This window comes from Pinus tabuliformis, chromosome 4_1 (assembly GCF_031772625.1).
Source record: "Pinus tabuliformis cultivar Carrire ecotype Pingquan chromosome 4_1, CPIR1, whole genome shotgun sequence".
NCBI lineage: Eukaryota > Viridiplantae > Streptophyta > Pinopsida > Pinales > Pinaceae > Pinus > Pinus tabuliformis.
This window is the reverse complement of record NC_142303.1, coordinates 811,911,640-811,933,257: the sequence shown is the minus strand read 5'-3', so window position 1 is coordinate 811,933,257 and position 21,618 is coordinate 811,911,640. Positions and strand designations below refer to the sequence as shown.

The 21,618-nt window shown below is 34.6% G+C and overlaps 1 pseudogene; it reads left to right on the top strand.

The window, feature by feature from the left end:
- Positions 1-456: 456 nt before the first annotated feature.
- LOC149178702 (protein argonaute 4B-like) lies at positions 457-20,789 on the top strand (annotated as a pseudogene).
- Positions 20,790-21,618: the final 829 nt, after the last annotated feature.

Below are 21,618 nucleotides of genomic sequence, written 5' to 3'. Positions count from 1 at the left end.
ACACCATGTTTCGTGGAATGCAGTAGAACCAATTATAGTTAATGGTTTGTTGTATATGCTATTTAAATGTTGAGTGAGTGTAATATTGTAGGAAGAAGAGAAATTGGGACCATCAGGTAGAATTGATGATATTTGTTGGATTAGTTGTCCCAACAATGTTACCATTTGTTAGGGATGAAGCTTTGCCTGGAATTGGACTGCCAGGCATGGTGTGTCAACTTTTTGAGGGGATTACATCAGCTACCATGTAGTCTTCTTTTAGGTCAATACCCCAGGTTTCACTATTAACAATGGGTGAAATTTGTACAAAGTCTTGCCATGATAATTTATTATTTCAAGTCCTAGCGTTAGTTGCAGTTGTAGGACTAAGGATCATATATTGTACATGAGTCTTTGAATGCCATAATTCTATGCCGTAGTGCTAAATTTCGGGTAGGTTGGGATGACAGTGTAATGATGATGCATTTTTTTCATTTTAATTACTGTGGTCAATTAATTAAGCCTATTGGAAATGGAATTTCCAATCAGATTAAGTAGTTAAAAAAGAGAAGAGAAGATATAGGTGAGAAATTCAAGGTAGAACTGAGAAATCACATTTGCTGCAAAGATCTCAATGAAATCTTTGCAGGCTGTTATTCAAGGAGATGTTTTTAATAAAGCACAAGATGCATTGATGGTTTTAGATATAGTTCCGAGATAACATGCCTCTAGGAAGTACATACTTTTTCATCTTCATTTGATTAAATGGATTGAAGGGTTTGCTTTATGTGTGCTTTGTTTTGAGCTGATGTTAGTATGCCAACTTTTTTTTTCATTTCATATTCATGGGATGATTTAACATGTACATTTTAAATTGGAACCTTCTTGGACCCCTAATAGGTAGTTGACTCCCTTAAACCCTTGACTAGCAATGTTCTCTTTCATTTTTCCATGTCTTGCTTGATTGGAGTGTTTTTCTTGGAGAGGCTACTTTTAAGCTCGGTGATGCCCACAAGACATTGTTTGAGCATGTTTGATTTATGGTGTTACACCTTGGCCACCTTATTACTCCCTTATGTTGGCTAGGAGAGTGCAAATTGCTTGCATGGGGCTTGAGATTACTAAAGCCCCTCTTCTTTTGAGGTTGAAAAGGTTTGCATGCTTGATAGGAGGCCTTATGAGCTACATGCAATGTAGAATATAATGCATGCAATGTCTATTTTCTTTTCCACCTTTATGCCCATGGAATATATTATGCCCTTGTTCCCATTTCGAGATGAAATTCACCTTGAAATATCATCCTTTTACTAAATTTTAAATGTGGCATGTCAAGTATGACTCTTGCTGATCACAACAATCCCTTGTTGAATTTTGGAGTGGGGGCCTTGTGCATTGGGATCCATGAAGTGCCTTGGGAAATGTGAAAATGGACAAAAATAGTCCCGTCTCTAGTTTAGACTATGATCTACCAAATAAAAATGAAGAATTTGACTATAGGTACCCTTGCTAGAAGGAGGGGTAACATGTAGCATGAAGAAATAGTTTGGTGGGTGTCCTAGCAGAGATAATGTTTGAGGGTTCAATGATGGTTACTTAGGCAAGTTCTACATCAAGCTAGCAAACATCCATTTCTATTCAACAGTTTCTTTCTGAAATTTCTCAGTGCATAATTTTCCATAAAATTTTGTCAGCCTGCAGTAATTATGTGTCTTATAAATAAGCACATAGCAAACTGTTGGTACAATCTCTGACTTCTGCAAGAGTTAATAAACCACTTTTATTTGATAAACATACTAGTCTCACCAGTGATGTTTTTGTCACCATTGTTCCAATAGAAAAATTGTTCTTTGTTTGAACTTGGATCTTTCACAGCAAGGCCTAAAACTGGAAGCCATAATCCAATAAAGATCTAAAGAATAGAATTTTACATGTGCATGACCTAGATATTTATATGTTATCATTTTCCCAATGTTAATATTTAGTCCACCTACGTCACAAAAGTTTTTGTTTGATGGGAGATGCTTACTTCTGTCTATATTTTACATGAGATACAATTAAACATTGGAAGTATGCTATCCTAGAAAGGTGGTTCTTTCAAATTCTTTCATACAGTTAAATTGTTTTGTTTAAACTTATGCTGAGGAAATTTGTTATTTTTAAATGTAACAGGATGAAGGATAATGTTGTTGGCATGGGGACTAATATGGAACAACTTCTGGAGAAGGTAAATTGAAATGATAGAATTGAAATTTGATTTCCTGTTAGTGCTTGTAAGTTTTGATAACATTGTCAGTAATGGTCATTTCATGCTAAACACATACAGACAACTATAGGCATTACTTATGCACAAACTCCTCTGATCTTTCATGTGATTTCTTACTGCATATAGCATTTTTTCAACTAAAAATTACCTTTTTGTGAGAGAAGAGAACGCATAGAAAATCTGAATCGTACTCATAGTCTTCTTCGTAAAGTGTAGGTATGTTGGCATTTCAATGGAAGTCTAGATTCTATGCTTGGACTTGCATGATACCTGCATGATGTTGCTGTTGTTTATCTCCAAAGAAATTCCAATCATCCTTTACTTCGCAAATCCCAAAGAAATTGTACCCACAGTTGAATGCACTACATCACATCTTTGTGCTTTGAATGTTGGGAATTTGCATATTGTTATGAAATCAATAATATTTTAGTTACTGGATTCAACAGTTCGATAGATGCTTTTCAAAACTCTTTGATCAAGTAGACATGAATTATCTCTATTTGTGAATTCTTTTTAAACAAAGAATTTATGTTGTTTAAGAATAAAATAACTTTTTACTTGAGATTTTGAATCATGCACCTGTGTTCACAAGTAGAGATGTTTGTTTTATATTTCTTGACAGATAGACTTGAGTAGTCATCTTTGTAGTTTATGGCATATGCTCATATGTTTGTCAAAGCGATTATTAGTACTGTGGTTTGAATTTTTTAATTTATAGTAGGTATACAAAATGCTATTACAAACAAAACCTTACATTGATTTCCTTACAGGTACAGTTCCTTGGTTTTTGTTTGTTTGTTCATACAAATATTGACCTTATTCTCTTCTTAGAAATAGACATGAGGAGACTGAAATAAGAAAGTGCAACAAGTGTTGATGTCAATAGCAACAAGTGATGCCCCTGTTATGTTGATTTCAAAAAGAAAAAGCCAAAGTTCATATGACTTTGTGAATTCATATCAGAAGTAACAATCAAAAGAAAACAAATTTTGCTTTTAAATGTGTTTGATTTCAAAACCTATGACATGAAAGTGTTTGCAAATGGATTTTTCTATTTATTGTGGTCACAGTAGAATGATTTTCCATTCACATGCATTTTAAAATATGACTTTGTTTGTATGATTTTATTGGAGAGCAGTTCATATATGATCTTCCTTCTCGGTTGATGAAGTGTATCAAATCTGAAGCATATGCAGATGCAGTGAAATATTGTGTAGGGGCTTTGCCAGTTTTGAAGGTGAAGTATCTATTCTCTGTTTATGTTGGAGAATATATATTAGGGTTATTCTGCTTGAATTTTATTGAGAAGTTTTTGTTAACTAGTTGTTTTGGGATCTAACTTAAGTTCAACCTTCTATAATGTCTATCACTCTTATGTGTAGGCGTATGGATAATCATCTTTTGAGACGTGCAGAAAGGAATCCGAGGAAGCTATTGGTACAGTCATAAAGCTCCTTCAGGTGTGTTATTTCTTTCGAGATGTGAACCTAAGCATTTGGATGAGTAAACATAGAGTCATGTACATGGAGGGTTTTAATGTTCATGCGTTGGCATTCAGGATCTCTATATTTTAAATATTTTCACGTGTTCTCAAAATATTGAAATTTTCCATGCTAAATGTACCTGTTCATTTTGCAAAAAGTTGTGGAATGCAGCTGCAAATATGACATTAATAATAATATATTTTTAAATGGTAGAGCTAGATTGTTTTTTTGCATTTCCCAATTAAAATAAACTTAAAATATAATAGAAAATGTATTAAGAAATCACATTTCTTTCTAATTCAAAATGCATCATATATTTCAGTAAAAATCAATAAATATGTGCATGAAGATCAACATATCCAGTAAACAAATAATTGGCACAACAAAATCCCTGGTCTGAGCTCCAACATTTTTGCTTTGGCTCCAAGTGATAGTCTATATCCTTCCTGAACATGTCAAGCCTTGCTGAAACCTGGAGAGCCAAATCTTATAGGAATGTGGAAACTTCTCTCAAACTGAACGGGGATAATGCCTCATGAAATTTTGCGCAACACCAAGTTTGATGTGAGAAAAGTAAGTGTATTTATGGGACCACATCGCACATGTTCCTAGAAACATGTTGGACCATCCATTTATTAATTATTTCTAAGAAAAACTCCCTTCCAATGAAGCAGAGCAACAAAAAGGATTCTGGTAACTGTATCCAATAGCAATAAAATCCCAAAATGTGTGGGCAACTGAACAATTCCACATCACATGCTTAACCATTTCAGGCTTGTGACAGATTAAATGATGTCCAAGTAAAACCAGAGTGTTGTAACCAATCCTTGACTATGAAACTATCATGGAGAATCAACCATCCCAATATGTGTGTCTGAAAAGGAAGAATGAGACTTCTAGATGCCTTGGCACTGCTGGATCCACCCAACCTCAAAATTATTGACATGATATTCCACTTCATATTTAGATGCTTTTCTATAAAACCAGATGGTTGTATTTTAGCATTTGAGTTCCTTGGAGTGATACTCCATAGGTCTCCAATAAAACCATTGTCTTTTCAAATGGGTAAGTGATGGACATTAATATTCAACTTAAACTAACTACTTTCCAGAATTAGTTGACATAATGCAGTAAACGAAGGGTGATAAATAGTTTGAAGCTGATAAGACCAATGCAACTGCTGCCAGGATAACCACTCACCTTTCCCTTTATCCTACAAAACAATCCTAGTTGTGAAATTATTTTTTGCCAAGTGTTTGCTTGTAAAATGGGAACGTAATGAATAATTTGTCTTGGAAGAATAACTTTCTTTAGGGAAAACAAGGTGGAAAACATGAAGCCTCATCTCCTTACCAAGAAATTAAGGCTAACTAGGCTTGATTGATGTCCATGCCCAAGGAACTATACCAATTTTATTAGAAGAATGTGGTAGGCTTAGAAGTTGGTGTCCGAGCAGTTGCTCAACTTTATAACAAGATGAGAAACTGGTTTTCCTATTCTATATTACTCTCAAGATCTTCTTACATGCCACAAACAAAAGAAGGGATTGTAAAGACAATCTCTCTCTATTTCTAAAGGAAAACAATCTCTATTAAATGAACAAATATAAATTTTGATATTTTTGTAATAGTTTCCTTGAGAACATTACCATAGAAATCATAATCCATTTCAACATTTTCAAATGACACATGGCATTGATTCTCAAGCATTTCTTGTTTGTTAGAATGACCTAGGTCCTAAACAATGTAAACTTTGAAACGGGAACTGATACTGTTACCCGTTTCGTAGAGATGCAAAAAATGACCTGATTTTGAAAAGGTGTGATGCAGAATACACATGTTTTTTTTAGAGCATAGTTTTTGGCACTTTAATTTTTTTCATGTGCATTACGTTTTAGAATGGTAGTGATTTTCATGCTAATTTTAAAAAATGTGTATTTTGCATCACACCCTTTTTTTAAAAGACCTATTTTTTGACTTTAAATTTTCTAGTGTATGAAATGTAAATAATTATTTTCTAAATTTGATAGTTTTTGAAGTGGTCATTTTATTCATATTTTCTATCTTAATTTTAATTTTTTTTTGTAGTGGGGTTTTTATTGTTTTTCATTTTTAAATTAGAAAGTCGATAGTTTGAATTTTAGATAATCTACATATTTATACATCTTTAGTTAATTTTTCAATCCACATGAAATAATTGTTTCTAAAAAGCAATATTTTTTAACAATGGACATAAAAATAACCATTTTTAACATAAATATAAAAAAAAAAACTAAATGTTTTGATAATTTTTTGCTAGAATTAACATGTCAAAATCACAATTTTTATACAAAAATATTAACTAAAAATGGTCAAATAATAGTTTTTTTTATGAATTTCATGTCAAAAAAATAATAATAATCACTTTTTTCTCAAAAAATAATAATTAACTTAAAAATCAATGCGAAAATCACAAATTACAAATATTGAACACATAACAACTTTAATTGATTGATTATTCTTTTCATAAAATGTCAGAGTCAAAACATTGCAAAGCTTGATATCCAGGTATAACTTAAATTTAATCAACAATGTCACGTAATCCAAACTCTTCGTCCTCTAGAGTTTCATCATTGTCTTCTTCCACAATATTTTTTGCTTCCTTTTGCGCATTTTCCTCTTCTAATGGGTCTTTGATGTCTGCGAATCTCCCAATATATGTCTTTCCAAACATTCCATGTAATGGTGGTTGGGGTTCCTTTGCCTTTTTTGCCACACGTGATTCACTAAAGTCCCCTTTTTTCAACCCAATTTCTTGCATTGCATCTGGAAGAAATTGAAGAGCATTAATTCTTTGCTGAATGAAATTGCATTGTAATGGATCTTTCTCAATTGCAATGCAATTTCTTCCTTTTTGAAGGCAGCATGCTAGTGTTGTACCTAATTATCAAGCACAAAAAAAATAATGAACTAAATTAGTACAATGACATATTAATTCAAAAAAGAACATATTGAAATTCAATTCCATGTGGCAAAACCTACCTGAGCCAGAAAATAAATCCAGAACCCAATCTCCTTCATTTGAACATATGTCTATAAGATAGTTAATCAATAATTGTGGTTTTTGATAAATGTTAACTATCTCTCCTTTCGTTTCTTTGTCTTCATATGTTAGTTTTCTCACAACAGCATCATAAGTCAGTATTTGGCTATGACTCTTTCTATCCACCCGATTAAAAATCATAGACATATGGCTATCATCTTTTGCCCAACTATCAATATGAATGGACTCACAGTCATTTATAAATTGTTGATCTTCATTGTTAAGAAGATTTGACTTTTGCCTGTAACATGAAATAGTAAAAGTTCAGTTAACTTGTACATAAATGAATTTTTCAACATTAATCAAATATACCTTTTAAACGTCTTACCATGTAAGCTGCATCCTTGAATTTGTTTTCCCCTTGAAGCTTGACAATATCATTGCCAATTGTGTGTCTGAATGAAATGTCACAAATCTCCATAATGGTGATGACGTCACTTCTACAAATCCCGCAACCACTTTATTAAAAGCTTGATAAGTATAAGGGTCACTATCATAGTAAATGTTTGGAATATTGAAACCATGGGGAATATCCGCAATAACTAGGGCATAATCCCTTTTTGGTATGAGTTTAGCAATGTCTTCACAGTCACCTTGTATTACTTGATATTGAATAGTGTCTAGCCCATTCCAAATGAAATGATTAAGAGTTGGATCAAGTTCAACATTCTTAATACGTTGCTTCCTCAGTCTTTCAATCTTTATTTTCTCAATAAAAGTCTTGAAACTGTCTGGTGCTCCATTATCTTCTTTCCTCATCTTTTATCAAATAAACAAAAATATGTGTAAGTTTTAAATTAAAAATAGTACACAAATGAATAAAACTGAATGTATAAATCAAGATACCTTTTTAAATGCAAGATAAAAAGCTTTTAATGTTGATGTAGAACTTGAACCTGGATAGTTGCGTACAACATCATCCCAACTATCTTCATTCAACAATCTAACCATTTGTTCCTGAATTTTCATGTAAACTTTGTGACTGCATAGATAAAGTAAGAAAAAGTTAATATAATGATATGTATAACAAATACCACCAACAACAACATCTTTTATTTAAAAGATAACTATAATCCTAGAAATAAGTAAAAATAATTCAGCAAACTTACTTTTGAAATTCTTCAGACATTTCTTCCAATGATAATTCCCCTGACCTCACACGAGATAATATTGTTTTGACAGTTTTTTCATCTTTCACTCCTTGCATTGCCCTCCAAGGTGTGATGGTCATATCGTCTGGAAGTTGCTTCAGTTCAGGAGCTGATTTATTGTTGCTACATATCAATGGCTTAGAATTTTTGACCCTCTGGTTTTTAATGCCAATGTCTTCCCACATGCTAAAAATCTCATCAATCAACTTCCATTTATCTCCAGTTCTAAATGCCAATTGGAAAATGTTATCAACACCTTTGAATAAATCGCTATATCTGCTGTCTTTTCCACCTTTTGAATTGGTTTTCTCTTCAATTTGATAGCCTATTTCCATACAACATTCCTTTCGGAAATCTGCAGTAATATTCATCCTATCCCCACCACATTTTTCTAGGAATTCATAATGAATAAATCTAACCCTTTGGATGAAAGACATAGACATCCTATATTCATTATCTGAATTATGATCCCATGCCACTAACTTTGCTTTTGTTTCATTTAAACCAGCATAAATGATACATTTCATTGTTTCAAAACGTGGGTTATTAGGATATTCCTCCATCAATTGTCTTTGAGCTTCAACAGAATCGTTCCCCCGAAGCACATAATAATTGTATTCAAAACATTTTGACTTATCAAATGCTTCTTTGTTGGGAACTTGAAGTGGATCAACAAGAAGCACATAACTAACCACATGAGCATATGGATTGTACCTCATCAATGTCTTCAAGTTGTGAACATGCAGATGATGTGGCTTTCTGACTTGATATTGGCATTGTCCTTCACTTGCCTTGTATGTTTGTCTGACATTTAACTGAAATGTACGACCACCATCAATTAAGTTTCTCTTTGTCAAATTCTGTCGAATGGCATTTTGTTTTATTTTTATAATGCCATCATCTAAATCAGCTCCTGGTGTAATGATTTATCTTCTTTCTTTTGAAGTTTCACTAGGTTCTTGACTGTTGGTAATGACTACTTCAAGATCTTCAACTCTACTTTTCTTCGTCATAACATTCTCAATAGATTTATTCTTGGGCATTGTTACTTTTGGTCTTTTACGACTTTTCTCAGTTCCAATGTCATCTTCAGTAATGGCAACATATGCTTCACTGTCAATTTCAACTTCATCGTCCTCAAAAGTAACTTGTTTACCCTTGCTAGATTTATCCATCAGAGGCCTTTTTTTCTGATTCTTTGGATGTAGTTTTGTAGCATCATCAATTACTACATTTTCCATGTTTTCCATATCTTCTTCTGACACTGAGTAAAAATGGCTGACAACTTTCATGATATCATGCTCTATGAAATGAATGCCTCCCAACCTAATTGAACAACTTTCAACAAAATTCTGCCAAACAAAATGTCATATGTCAATAAAAGCAAAGTTAAAAAATATAGCGAGACACTTTCAAGAACGCAAAATAAAAATACAAATAACAATACTTACGATGTTTTGTGTCATCTCATTTACGATTTGTTTACACAACTTTGTAGATACCTCTCTCGTGTCATATAATGAATATGATAATCGGTATTTAATCCTTTCATGTGACTTGGGAGCTTTTGTAAGTATGTAAACAACTTCAGTGTTTGGTACCGAACACATATCTATGACTCTTCCCATCACCTCCAAAATTTCATTATTATGGGGTATATCAATATATAGATATATATTCACATTTGTGCTCTCTCTTTCTTTCACATACCAGACTCTTGATGGAAATTTCACCTCTTTTGAATTTTTCCAGTCTGAAATTATCTTCTTATCACTTAAGGGGTGAGGGGGGTGAGGGGGAGGAGAGTGGAGGGGTGGTGCGGGGAGGTGGGGAGGGGAGGGGGAAAGGGGGGGGTGGCTGAGGGTGTGGGGAGGGGAGGGGGAGAGGAGGTGGTGGGGAGGGGAGAGGAGGGGGAAAGGGGGGGGCGGCTGAGGGGGAGGGGGAGGGGGCGTGGGGGAGGGAAAGGGGGGGTCGGCCGAGGGGGGGAGGGGAGGGGAGGGGAGAGGGGGGGTTGGGGGAGGGAAAGGGGGGGGGTGGCGGGCCAGGGGGGGGGGGGGGGAAGGGGGTGGCGGGCCCGGGGGGGTGCAATGGGGTGGGAAGGGCGGTCGGGGGGAGGTGGAGCCGGGCAGGGGGGTGTTAAGGAAAGACGAAGGGGTGGGGCACGGGGGGTAGGCGGGAGCGGGGGGGGAACATGGGTTGAGGGAGAGTGGGAAGGGACATGGGCGGCATGACGACGACCCACCCACGGTTATTGGGCGATTAAGTTTGATCGGGCCCACCATGTGACATAATTGTTATTTTGGCTTGGAAATATTATTAATTTAAAAATATATATATATATATATATATATATATATATATATTCTTCATTAAATTAATTTAATATGAAAAATTTGAAGAAAAAAATGAACTTACCTTTCACTTGCGATAATTGTTCGTTGAATATGTTGTTATATAGCTGCTCCACAAATTCACGAGTCTTTCAACGAACTTCAGAAAACCTGGATGTGACGTGAGTAATAGTGATAATGAAATTTAATATATAAGTGAAATTAAGAAGATGTTTTTCCGTACGATTAATGTGGGATAATTTGTTTTAAAATATTATAAAGTGAATATTGTAGAATTGTTTTACAATGGATTGAATGTGGGATTAATTTGTTTTAGAATATATTATAAAAAAAAAAAAAAATTCAGTTGTTTAGTAAATATTATATGCTTTAACTATTAGAATAATTAATGTACAAGTTGTAGTTTACAATTTTAATTTTAGTGATTTATTTCATAAAAAAATTTAGTTTACGTTTTTCAATCAATTGTAGAATAAAATAATAAAGGTAAATAAATCTAACAAACTTTTGGAGGGAAATATTTTCGCGAAAATTTTTGGAGGGAAATATTTTCGCGAAACTTTTTGGAGGGAATATTTCATTCTTTAAGCTATATAATATTCTTAGGAGACTCCATTTGTATCATTCAACATCTCCTATTTGAAAGGGATGGATTGTTTTGATAGTGAAGTTTCGATTTATACACCATCAACATCTTCATCGCGTAACAACTCTATTCATATTGATGAATATAGCAGGAATTCTTCCACTATGAATAGAAAGTCAATTCTTCCACTTAGTCCCGATTCTAAATACTATGAGAGCAGCACTGATGAAAGAGGGGATGGAGAATTTCAAATTAATAAAGAGTCACAAATTCCACTTAGTCCTAATTCTAAGGACTATGAAAGCAGCGGTGATGAAGAGCATGATGGTGAAGTTCAAAAGAATGGAGTGTCACGATGTCCACTTAGTCCTAATTCTGAGGACTATGAGAGTAGCAGTTTTGAAGAGCATGATGGTGAAGTTCAAAAGAATGGAGTGTCGCGGTGTCCACTTAGTCCTAATTCTGAGGACTATGAGAGCAACAGTTTTGACGTGCATGATGGCGAATTTCAAAAAAATGGAGTGTCATGGTGTCCACTTAGTCCTAATTCTAAGGACTATGAGAGCAACAGTGATGAAGAGTGTGATAATGAATTTCAAAAGAATGGAGTGTCAAAGTGTCCACGTAGTCCTAATTCTAAGGACTATGAGAGCAGCAGTGATGAAGAGTGTGATAAAGAATTTTAAAAGAATGGAGTGTCAAAGTGTCCACTTAGTCCTAATTCTAAGGACTATGAGAGCAGCAGTGATGAAGAGTGTGATAATGAATTTCAAAAGAATGGAGTGTCAAAGTGTCCACTTAGTCCTAATTCTAAGGACTATGAGAGCAATAGTGATGAAGAGTGTGATAATGAATTTCAAAAGAATGGAGTGTCAAAGTGTCCACTTAGTCCTAATTCTAAGGACTATGAGAGCAGCAGTGATGAAGAGCATGATGATGAATTTCAAAAGTATGGAGTGTCACGGTGTCCAGTTAGTCCTAATTCTAAGGACTATGAAAGAAGCAGTGATGAAGCAAGGGATGATGATTTTCAAAAGATTGGAGTATCACAGTGTCCTCTTAGTCCTGATTCTAAGGACTATGAGAGCAACAGTGATGAAGGACAGGATGATGAAGTTAGTCCTAATTCTAATGAGTATAAAGGTAGCAGTGACAAAGGACAGGATGTAGCATCTTCAATAAGTAAACAACCACATTTTCAATGTAGTCCTAATTCTATGGACTATGAGAGTAGCACTGACAATGCACATGAAGAAGAATATCCATTAAACATCGACTCAGGTTTTCCATTTAGTCCGAGTTCTAAGGACTATGACAGTAGCACTGAAGAAGGGGAAGATGAAGAGTATCCTCTAAGTCAATATTTGAAAATCAGAGCTGATCATAGTGTGGATAACATTCCTCTTAATTATGATGAAAATTCTTATAAAAATGATGATCCAATGATGGAGATGCTACCAAGAAATATTGTATCGAGGAGTAGGAGCAGGCCTTTTCGTATCAATGCAAGATATTCTAGTTATACAAGGGGTAGAGCAGAATATCTGACGAGAAGAAGTTCTATCAGCGCTCTCATTTCAAGTGAAAGTTGCCAAAAGAATTGCTTGAAACATATGGATTTCACATTTGCATTAGAAAGCAGGAAGAGATATTTGTCAATGAATAAAAGCATGCAAAACTCATATTTAGTTGGTTGCATGCAATCTACATTGTCAGGTTATGATTATCATATTAGGAATTTATTATTGTGTAGAAAAGCTTTCAAAATGTTTCATTCAATTGGGAATTTTCGTCTCTCGAGAATTCAAGAAAATTTGGAAAAGGATCCCACATTTTATTCAGAAGTATGTCATAAAAGACAGTTTGGGCCATTATCAAATACTGCAATGTCATGGATGAAAGATTTCTTTTCAAAGCATGGAGAGTGTATGCCAAATATAGAGACAATACATATTCCAGATAATTTTTCAAGACGCGAAATATACAACTTATACAAAGAATATGCAGAAAGTGTTGAGGGACATGGCCAATTTATTACATATCAATATTTTGTGAAGATATGGAAGAAAGAATTCAATAATGTTCGTATTCCTAAGAAGACAAGGATGGGGATTTGCAGTACATGTGCTTCTCTTAAATAAAAAAGGGACAAATGTGAAGGCTCAGAAAGAGGTAAGCGTTCATAACTTTTACTTTTAAAATTGTATAGTCATCAACTATGAAAACATATTTCTTAATGAATTTCTTTTATGTTGTGTAGATTTAATTGTCAAAGAACTTCAGGAGCATCGCAAACAACAAACAAATGAAAGGAAGAAGTTGTACAATCATCGAAAGAAGTTTATGATAATCCGAATAAATATTTGGGTTTGATAATTGATGGTATGGACCAGAAGAAAACACTTTTACCACATTTTGTTCACACACCAAAAATTTACAAGAGGAAAATTTTATTCAGTTTCACTTGGTCGGTTGTATGGTCTTCAATGGGAAAATGTTGCCAAGGGTGTACTTCACGTCTCCAAATATTCATAATGATGCAAATCTGACCATAACCATAATTCATGATGTGATTTCTCATTGGTCTGGTAATCTTCCTGAAGTTTTGTATCTACAATTGGACAACACTTGCCGTGAAAACAAAAATCAGGTTGTTTTTGGATATTTGAACATGCTTGTTGAATTGAGAATTTTTCAAAAGGTAAAGGTTGGTTTCCCTCTTGTTGGGCACACTCATGACCATATTGATCAGGTGTTCAGTCGTTTTTCAGTCACATTGAGGAGGAAGGAAGTTGGGATCTTGCCATCACTAATTGAATGTATTAAGAAATCATACATGCCAGAGCCTACTTTTGATGTGTTGGAAGAAACTGTTGACATGCGAAGGTTTATTCTAGGATCATATGGTGAGGGGAAATGCATTGAACAACTTAATGATATTAGCTTCCAACATCAATTTCGTATCAAAAAAATTGATGGGAAAACACTAATATGGGGCAAGAGGTTTTCAACTACTACAGAATGGGCACCGTCATCAGGTTTGCAATTTTTGAAGTTCATTCCAGATCGTCCAATATTTGCATCAAAAATATTGTTATTACAATCAGTTGGTGAAGTTCAGAATGAACGCAGACATAATAGACATATAAATTATTCTGATTGCTTAGAATAAATTAAAAAATGTATTAGATATACATATGAGTACTTTGACATTGCTGATTCAGTTTGGTGGGAGTCATTTTTCAATAATCAAAGTGATATCATTTCAACAACAACAAATGAAGATATACCTTTGAAAAATCCATTTATTTGGCCACAAATTGTGTCGAATGAACATGAGGAAGTAAACATTGTTGAACAGCAACAAAGTCAAGGTATTATTAATTCTTCACAGGCAATGGAAAGAGAGATGTATATTGGTTCCATAAGATCTCGTGCAGAACGTGAAGCCATGGAAGACCTTTATAGGGGTTCAGTACATGATATTAAGGAGGGTTGCATGATTGCAGTGCTAGCAGATGGAGATCCCAATGGCTATCCATTTTGGGTTGCTAAAGTTATAAAGGTCTTTACAGAAAATGAGGATGTTACAGGTGTTGAAGTACATTGGTATGCCACAAATACACACCCATTCAATGGTGTGTATAAGCCAGAGATGGTAGTTGACAAAAAAAATGGCGGAAAAAGAAAAAGAAAGGGTACAAATATAAATCGCCGCCGCACAGACATATTACAATTGGAGGATGTTGACATACTTGTTTATGACTTCAATTTAACAAAGAGAGGAACTCTTCGCTTCAAGACGATAGAGATTATGAAAAGGTTGTTACCAGAAGGAACAATGTTGACATGGGAGTCTGCTGAAACCAATCGTAGATCTAGAAGACTTTTGAAACCTGGAATGTTGGGCATGCATGTGGACTTAGATGGGGCACTAGTTGATGAAAGAGAAGAATATGGAACATCTTCGTCAGCATCCAGTCACTCATATGAAGATGTGAATTCTGATGGTGCGCAAGAAAATATGGGTGATTTTGAATAATTGTTTAAGACAGTTTATATAACTGATGTATGCATCGTATATTCAAATAAAATTAATGTTTTCCATATGTTGTTAAATGAGAAGTTATGAAGCATTTTTATGTTGTTGGATTATATGTCTTAAGTATGATAAATTTTATTGTTTAAATATGTACAATGCAATATCAAATTAGAGATATAATGTCTGTTTTATTCAGTATAGAAATAAAGACTTTGGAATTCATTTAGTGATATAATTTGTTCATAATGTCATGGTTTTTTAATTTTACAGTTGAAAAAATTTCAATTTCTTTTGTATCTAGCATGTTGTGGTTGAAAACACGTTAAATTTATACTTAGGAGAGAAAAATGATATTCTACCAAAAACATTAATGTGTTTTTTCCTCAAAAATAACTTTGTTAGAGACATGAAAAAATTGGTTTTATTAGTACTTTTAAAAAATTTTGAAAATTGATCCTAAAAAAAGAGATCATTCTTCCAGTATCATTACTTTAATTTTGAAGCTATATTTTGCACAAAAAATTCATAGCAAATTTCGTATTCACTGCCATTTTTAAAACATGCTCAAAATTGACGCCTAAAAAATAAAAACATCGTTCCAGTATACACACTTTTCGTTTTTAGCACTGTTTTTGATGTTTTTTTGGGGTTTTTTGGCCAAAGTTCCCGTTTCAAAGTTTACATTGTTCCTATAAAGGTAGGTCTATCAACCCAACATTTCCTTCCACAATTGGAGGGTTAATCCTGGTAGGTTCCATCATGGTTGTTCCATGACATTAGAGGTGCATCTCGATCTTCATAGTGATCAAGGCTTGCTACAGAGTCAGTTTCAATAGATTCCCAGAAACTACTATTTTTTCTAGTTTTCCTTTTACTAGGAACAATAGTTCTTGGGCTCACATGGCAGAGATGCTTACGTATTCTTGGTTCTCGTGAGCTCACGATGTCGATGAGCCTATTTCCATTAACATGCAAGAAGTTTTATGATGCCTCTATTTACAACAATTTGCTTTTCATGGCTTGCATGTCATTTCTAAGCATGTATTTGGGTTCTGTGCAAAAAAGTGTCTATTGAGACTGCTTTCATCAACATGTGAGAATTTTCTATTTTGAACAGTGTTTATTTTAAAACCTGTTATGTTTTCAGCAGTCTCACAGTTGTTACCTTCCTTTTTAGTCTTTCCTGTTTTTTTTTCACTTTTTGGGAGCTAGACTGCTTTTTGGGCTTGTCTATATTTAGAAATTTCTATTTGTGGTAGGTACAAGGTGTGATGTCATGGTTCCAAGTGTGCAGTGGTAGAGTAGTTTCAAGGATTTCAGTGGGTGAAGGGTGATGAGTCAAGTACAATATTGAGCTGGTGGATGTGTGTTTTTATTGTGACAAATGACAACTAGTTGGAAGGTTTCTATGAGTGAGAGATTCTAAAATTATCTTATGCCAAAACCTTAAATTTCTTTCCAAAGCCTTACTTTGAATTGTTGGTTTAGTTGTCATTCTTGCTGAGTTTGACTTTTCAAAATCCCTAATTCACCTTGCCAATTTGGTCTAGACAAAAATCCTAAAGTGATTTGTTAACTTAGGCAAGTCAAAAACCCTAATTCCTATTGCTACCCATTCCAAACTAGTTGAATTTCTACTTGCTAATTCCACCGAGTAAAACAACCTAAATCAATGTTTTGCACATAATTAGTAATTTAGTAGTTGTGCTAAATTTATCAAGCCTGAAAACTAACTGATTTCTTTATCCTACCCTTGCATGGTAACTAGCCTTATCTTCTTGTGTTCTTTCCCATGATTGGCATACAACTTACCTTCAAGGAGAGTTCATGGTGTTATGGTCTGGGGTTGAATTTGCTGCAATTTGTCCTCTTCAAGAATCATACAATTTCTGAAGCATATTGACTATGGATTTTAGTGATGGTGCATTGTTTACAGGGTGTTTTCATTGAGTTATTTGGTGCTTGCAATGGTAAATTTCATGTGGTATTTGAAGGAAGGTGGTTGTGAATTTTCAATTACTCGTGGTATTTATTTTTACAGAGGCTATTTGTTGGTGAGGAAAAGTTTCTTCCATTTGAGTTTTTCTCCTTTGGTTGATCTAGGAGGAGGTGTTACTGGGTGTAGGGGATATCATATTAGCTTCAGGCCTACGCAGAGTGGGCTTTCTCTTAATATGGGTAAGGGTTCAATTTCTTCCTATTTTTCTTTGGGTGCTAATTTGATGTGTATATTATCATCCATTTTTAACAAATATATAAAATTTAAATAACATTTAATTAAGTATATTCATTTCCTTTTATAATTATCCTTTTGAGATGATAATGGTCCGCTACAACATTTATTTTTAATTGGTTATAGAGACATAAGATACTAAATGCACATACAAATAGACATATCTAATACATACTAACACTTGTGTAGGTTGTAGGTTATATATATACACACACACATACTAACACTTGTGTAGGTTATATACACACATACACAAACACAATATTGAATTTTATCTCAATTGGTTTAGGAGGAATTATCCTTTGCACCTAATTTCATTCATTCAATATATGTATACAAACACACAATTCGTTTTATCTTAGTTGGGTTGGGAAGATTGATTGTTATCCTCCCCCAAGTTTATTAATTCAATTCTTGTAAGTGACATGTTGAGCTTGTATTGAGTGTATTTTGGTAATAGCTGTGAGCCTACAATACAAACCAAAAATCCTGCACTCAAATCTCATAGTTTACAAATCAGTAAAACTTCATGTTCTACATCACCACTTTGTATCCTTTCCTGTGTAGGTAGAAACCCAAAAAAGTACAACCCAAATTTGAAGAGCTCCATATACTCCACCCAGAGTTCTTCTTAAATCATGAGTCAATCTCGCAAGTTCACTCAAAGAATTACTTGTCTTAAAGTTTAAGTTGTAATAACATACTTAAGAATTGACTTCTGTTGACTTGCATTTCTAGTGGACTTTTAAAATATAACCTTTGGTGTTATAGTTCAGGACAAGAAGTCCTAGTACTTTGTTTTCATTTCATGTCATGTTGATTTTAATCTGTCGATAAGGTGATTGAGTGTGTCCAATCCCAAAATGATACTTGCAGTTAAAATGGTACTGGTCTTTAAATATGATATTCAAGCATTGGCCCTAGATTACCTGAGATGCATAACCCAGTTGACCTTCAACAAATGATGCATAGCCCAATTGACCTTCAACAATATCCATAGCCCCTAAATTTTTTAACTCTTTGGATAAGGAATGGTAGATCTTTATTTATCATCTATCTGGTTAGTGTATAATTTTTATTTTTTAAGTTGTGGTGCATTCAGTTATGTTAATATGAGTTATTATGTTGTACACCATTTCCAGTCACATTAAGTTTTGTATTCATGTTTTGTATCAAGAATTGTATTTAAGGTTTTACTTCCTTATTTCCATTTTGTGTTGATGTGTCAACAACGATCCTCATCAAAGAAAGTGTTGTCATTGATTTTTTGTTAGCAAATCAAAGTGTTGACAATCCATGGAAGATTAATTGGTCCAAGGTAAAATGCAACACAAAATATGTGTACCTTGGATTTTTGTCTTGTAATATTTCTTTCAAGAGTTGGTTTGTCACATTATGTGACTTTCTTGTAGGCAAAGCCAGTGCTGAAAGGAGTACGCATTGCAACAATGCACACTAAAATGGAGTTTAAGATCATTTGTTTAATTGAAAAACCCTGCAAAGAACAACTGTATAAATTTCTACATGCCCTTTATGATCTGTTCCTATTTTCGTTTCTCTCTATTTTGGGTTACATTTTAAAATGTTAATGTTTTGCATCAATGTTATTGGTTACTTGGGATTCTGCATTGAATTATGTGGGTTCCTTCTTTGTGAAGCTTTTCAATGAAAGTAAGAAGCCAAGGAAACCAAGAAGAGCTGCTTCAAATAGTGGATGTGACGGTGTATGATTACTTTGTAAATATGAAACAAACTCCTTTGCAGTTTTCAGGCGATCTTCCATGCTTGGATGTAGGGAGAAAAAAACAACCCAATTATCTTCTGATAGAGGTTAGTAATATAATCTTTCTGGGTGTTTAGCCTTGAAGTGAACATTTTTGGAGAAAAATATTTTTATCTAATGGGTGTGTTTTCTCCAACTGTTAGCTTTGCAAAATCCTCCCAGGATAGAGATATACTAAAGCTCTTTCCATTCAACAACGCACATCACTTGTGGAGCAATCCAGACAAAAGCCAGATGAACGAATGCAAGTGTTACTGAAAGCAAGTATGGTTTTGTTTGGAATCTGGAGTTGATTTGATTTCTTGAACATGACAAACAGATTGTGACAGAATGTTTGATGGTGCAGGCAATGGAGGTAAATAGTTACAATGGTGACCCATTATTGAAGGCTTGCAATATCAATGTGGATAATCAGGTGGTATGTTTAGATGGTCAAATTCTTGATCCACCCATTGTAAGTCATTGTTTCTCTTTTGTCTTAAATGTTATCATAATGTATATTATATTATAATTTATGTTGAATATTCTGTTACAAGCCCACATATTGATTAACTAGGTGATCATTATGGATAAAATGTACATATTCTATGTTCAGTAATCAGTTTGTTTGATTTTTTTCCCAACCTTGTATGTGTTCTATAATCGGTTTGTTTGAATACCTATTTTTCCCTACCTTATGGGGCAACCCAGGGGATGCTTCCCCACATTTGTGGATGGAATTCTTGGTAAACCTGGTCTAGAATAGTGTTGTGTCTTATCCAAGGGGATTTGAATGAGACACCTGATGGTGCAAAACTTTTTAAGTACTTAGAAACATTAGCCATCACTAGTTTAGTAAATCCCTTGGGTTTGGTTTGTTCAAATCATAAGTTGTACCACAATAATCTACCAGGAAATTTCATTTATGAATTGACTTTGTTCTAAGAGTATATTGTTTGTCTTCCATAAATATGTATTTTTTGATTTGTTAGTGAAAACCTGGTTTGTTATATTTAAAGCCTTGAGATATTTCTCAAGTTTCCTGAGATTTGTCATGGATTGCTTAGAATTTCCCCTTGGGCTGTTTTGTTATGCACAACCATCATGGTTAGAATGTTGATTCTTGTTCTCAATGAACTGAGACACTTATAAAAGAGCTATATACATTTCATGTTTTGAATGTTGGCTTATAGTTAAAATGATTTTGTTGCATTTTGGTTTCACAAAGCAAAGTCCTGGCAAAGAAATAAGGACACAAGGATTGCATAGGATACTTTTTTTTTATGTGTTGAAGTAATTTGTTGGCCCTTAGGCCCTGAACTCATAAAGCATTTTATGGAATCAAACTTATGTGAAGGGAAAAGAGGATTTGTGGTTTATGTTTTTGTTTGGTGCTTATTATTATCTGACCAACTTGTGTTTCAACCCTTTTATATATCCTTATGCATATCATATCTCTTATAATTGGAGACCAGTTTCCTTTCTAACCATTATTTCTTGCTTGGTTTCCTAACAACTAAAGTTTGGGAAGATGGAAGAGGCTCCAAGGAATGGTCATTGGAACTTTAAAAAAAAGGTATTTTTCTTTTAATAAGTTTTTCAAAATTTGATCTTTTTTGGGTTGGGAGTGAACGACTGGTTGGGAGGAGGAGAAATGGGCGGAACTAGGGTTTGCAGCAGGTTTTCAGTGTTGGGCTCCATGGAGGGGCGAGAAGGGGGGAGTTCCACTCCCTCCTACAGTCATGTAGTCGCAAACCGCTTCAAGAAGCCCATGGAAGCGGAAACCTGGGGTACAGAAAGAGGAGAATAGGAAAACAACAAAGCACGGAGGCAGGTAGAAATGCAGGAGGAAGTTAGAAGAGAGAAGTCTATAGTAGTGGACAACCAGAAAGCTGGCCCCAGAAAGTGGACAGGACCATGTAAACCTAGGGCATCCATCACAACCCGAGTGGTGTTAAGTGATCGAGCCCTACAGGCGCACAGGGAGCACATGGCGACTTATGCCATGATATGCAAATTCATGGGGTTATGGTCAATGGAGAAGGCTCTACACACTTGGATAAAGAACCATTGGAAACCTAAGGGAGTCCGCACTTGGGATCCAAGGGTTTCTTCACAGTTGTGTTTTCAAACCTAGAGGATAGAGATAGGGTGTTTGAAGGAGGACCTTACTTCTATGTGGCTGCAGGCCTCTATATGAGGCCATGGGTGATGAACTTTGTACTGGAACGAGAAAAATTTACATTGGTGCTGGTATGGATAAGACTATGTTCCCTACCTCTAGATTATTGGCTGCCAGAATCATTAAAAACCATAGGTAATAAACTAGGGCATTTTTTAAAAATATCAGAGGCCACACTGCGCGGAAAATATACCTCCTTCACCAAAATATGCGTGGAAATGGACCTTTTTGGGGCTTTGTTGGATGAAATAATTCTTTAATTTTATGATGAAGAATGGGTGCAGGCGGTGGACTATGAGCATGTACCCTTTAGATGTCGCAAATTCCATGAACACGAGCCCCTCTTTAGAGACTGCCCTTTAAATAAAATGGAGAGTAGTATCAAAGCAACCTCAGGTAAAGAGAATGAAAGCTTCACCAAAGTGGGAGACAAAGGGAAAGGAGGGAGAAAGAACCGAAAAAAAATCTATGAGGAAAAACAGCTAGGTTCAAGATATTAGAAGA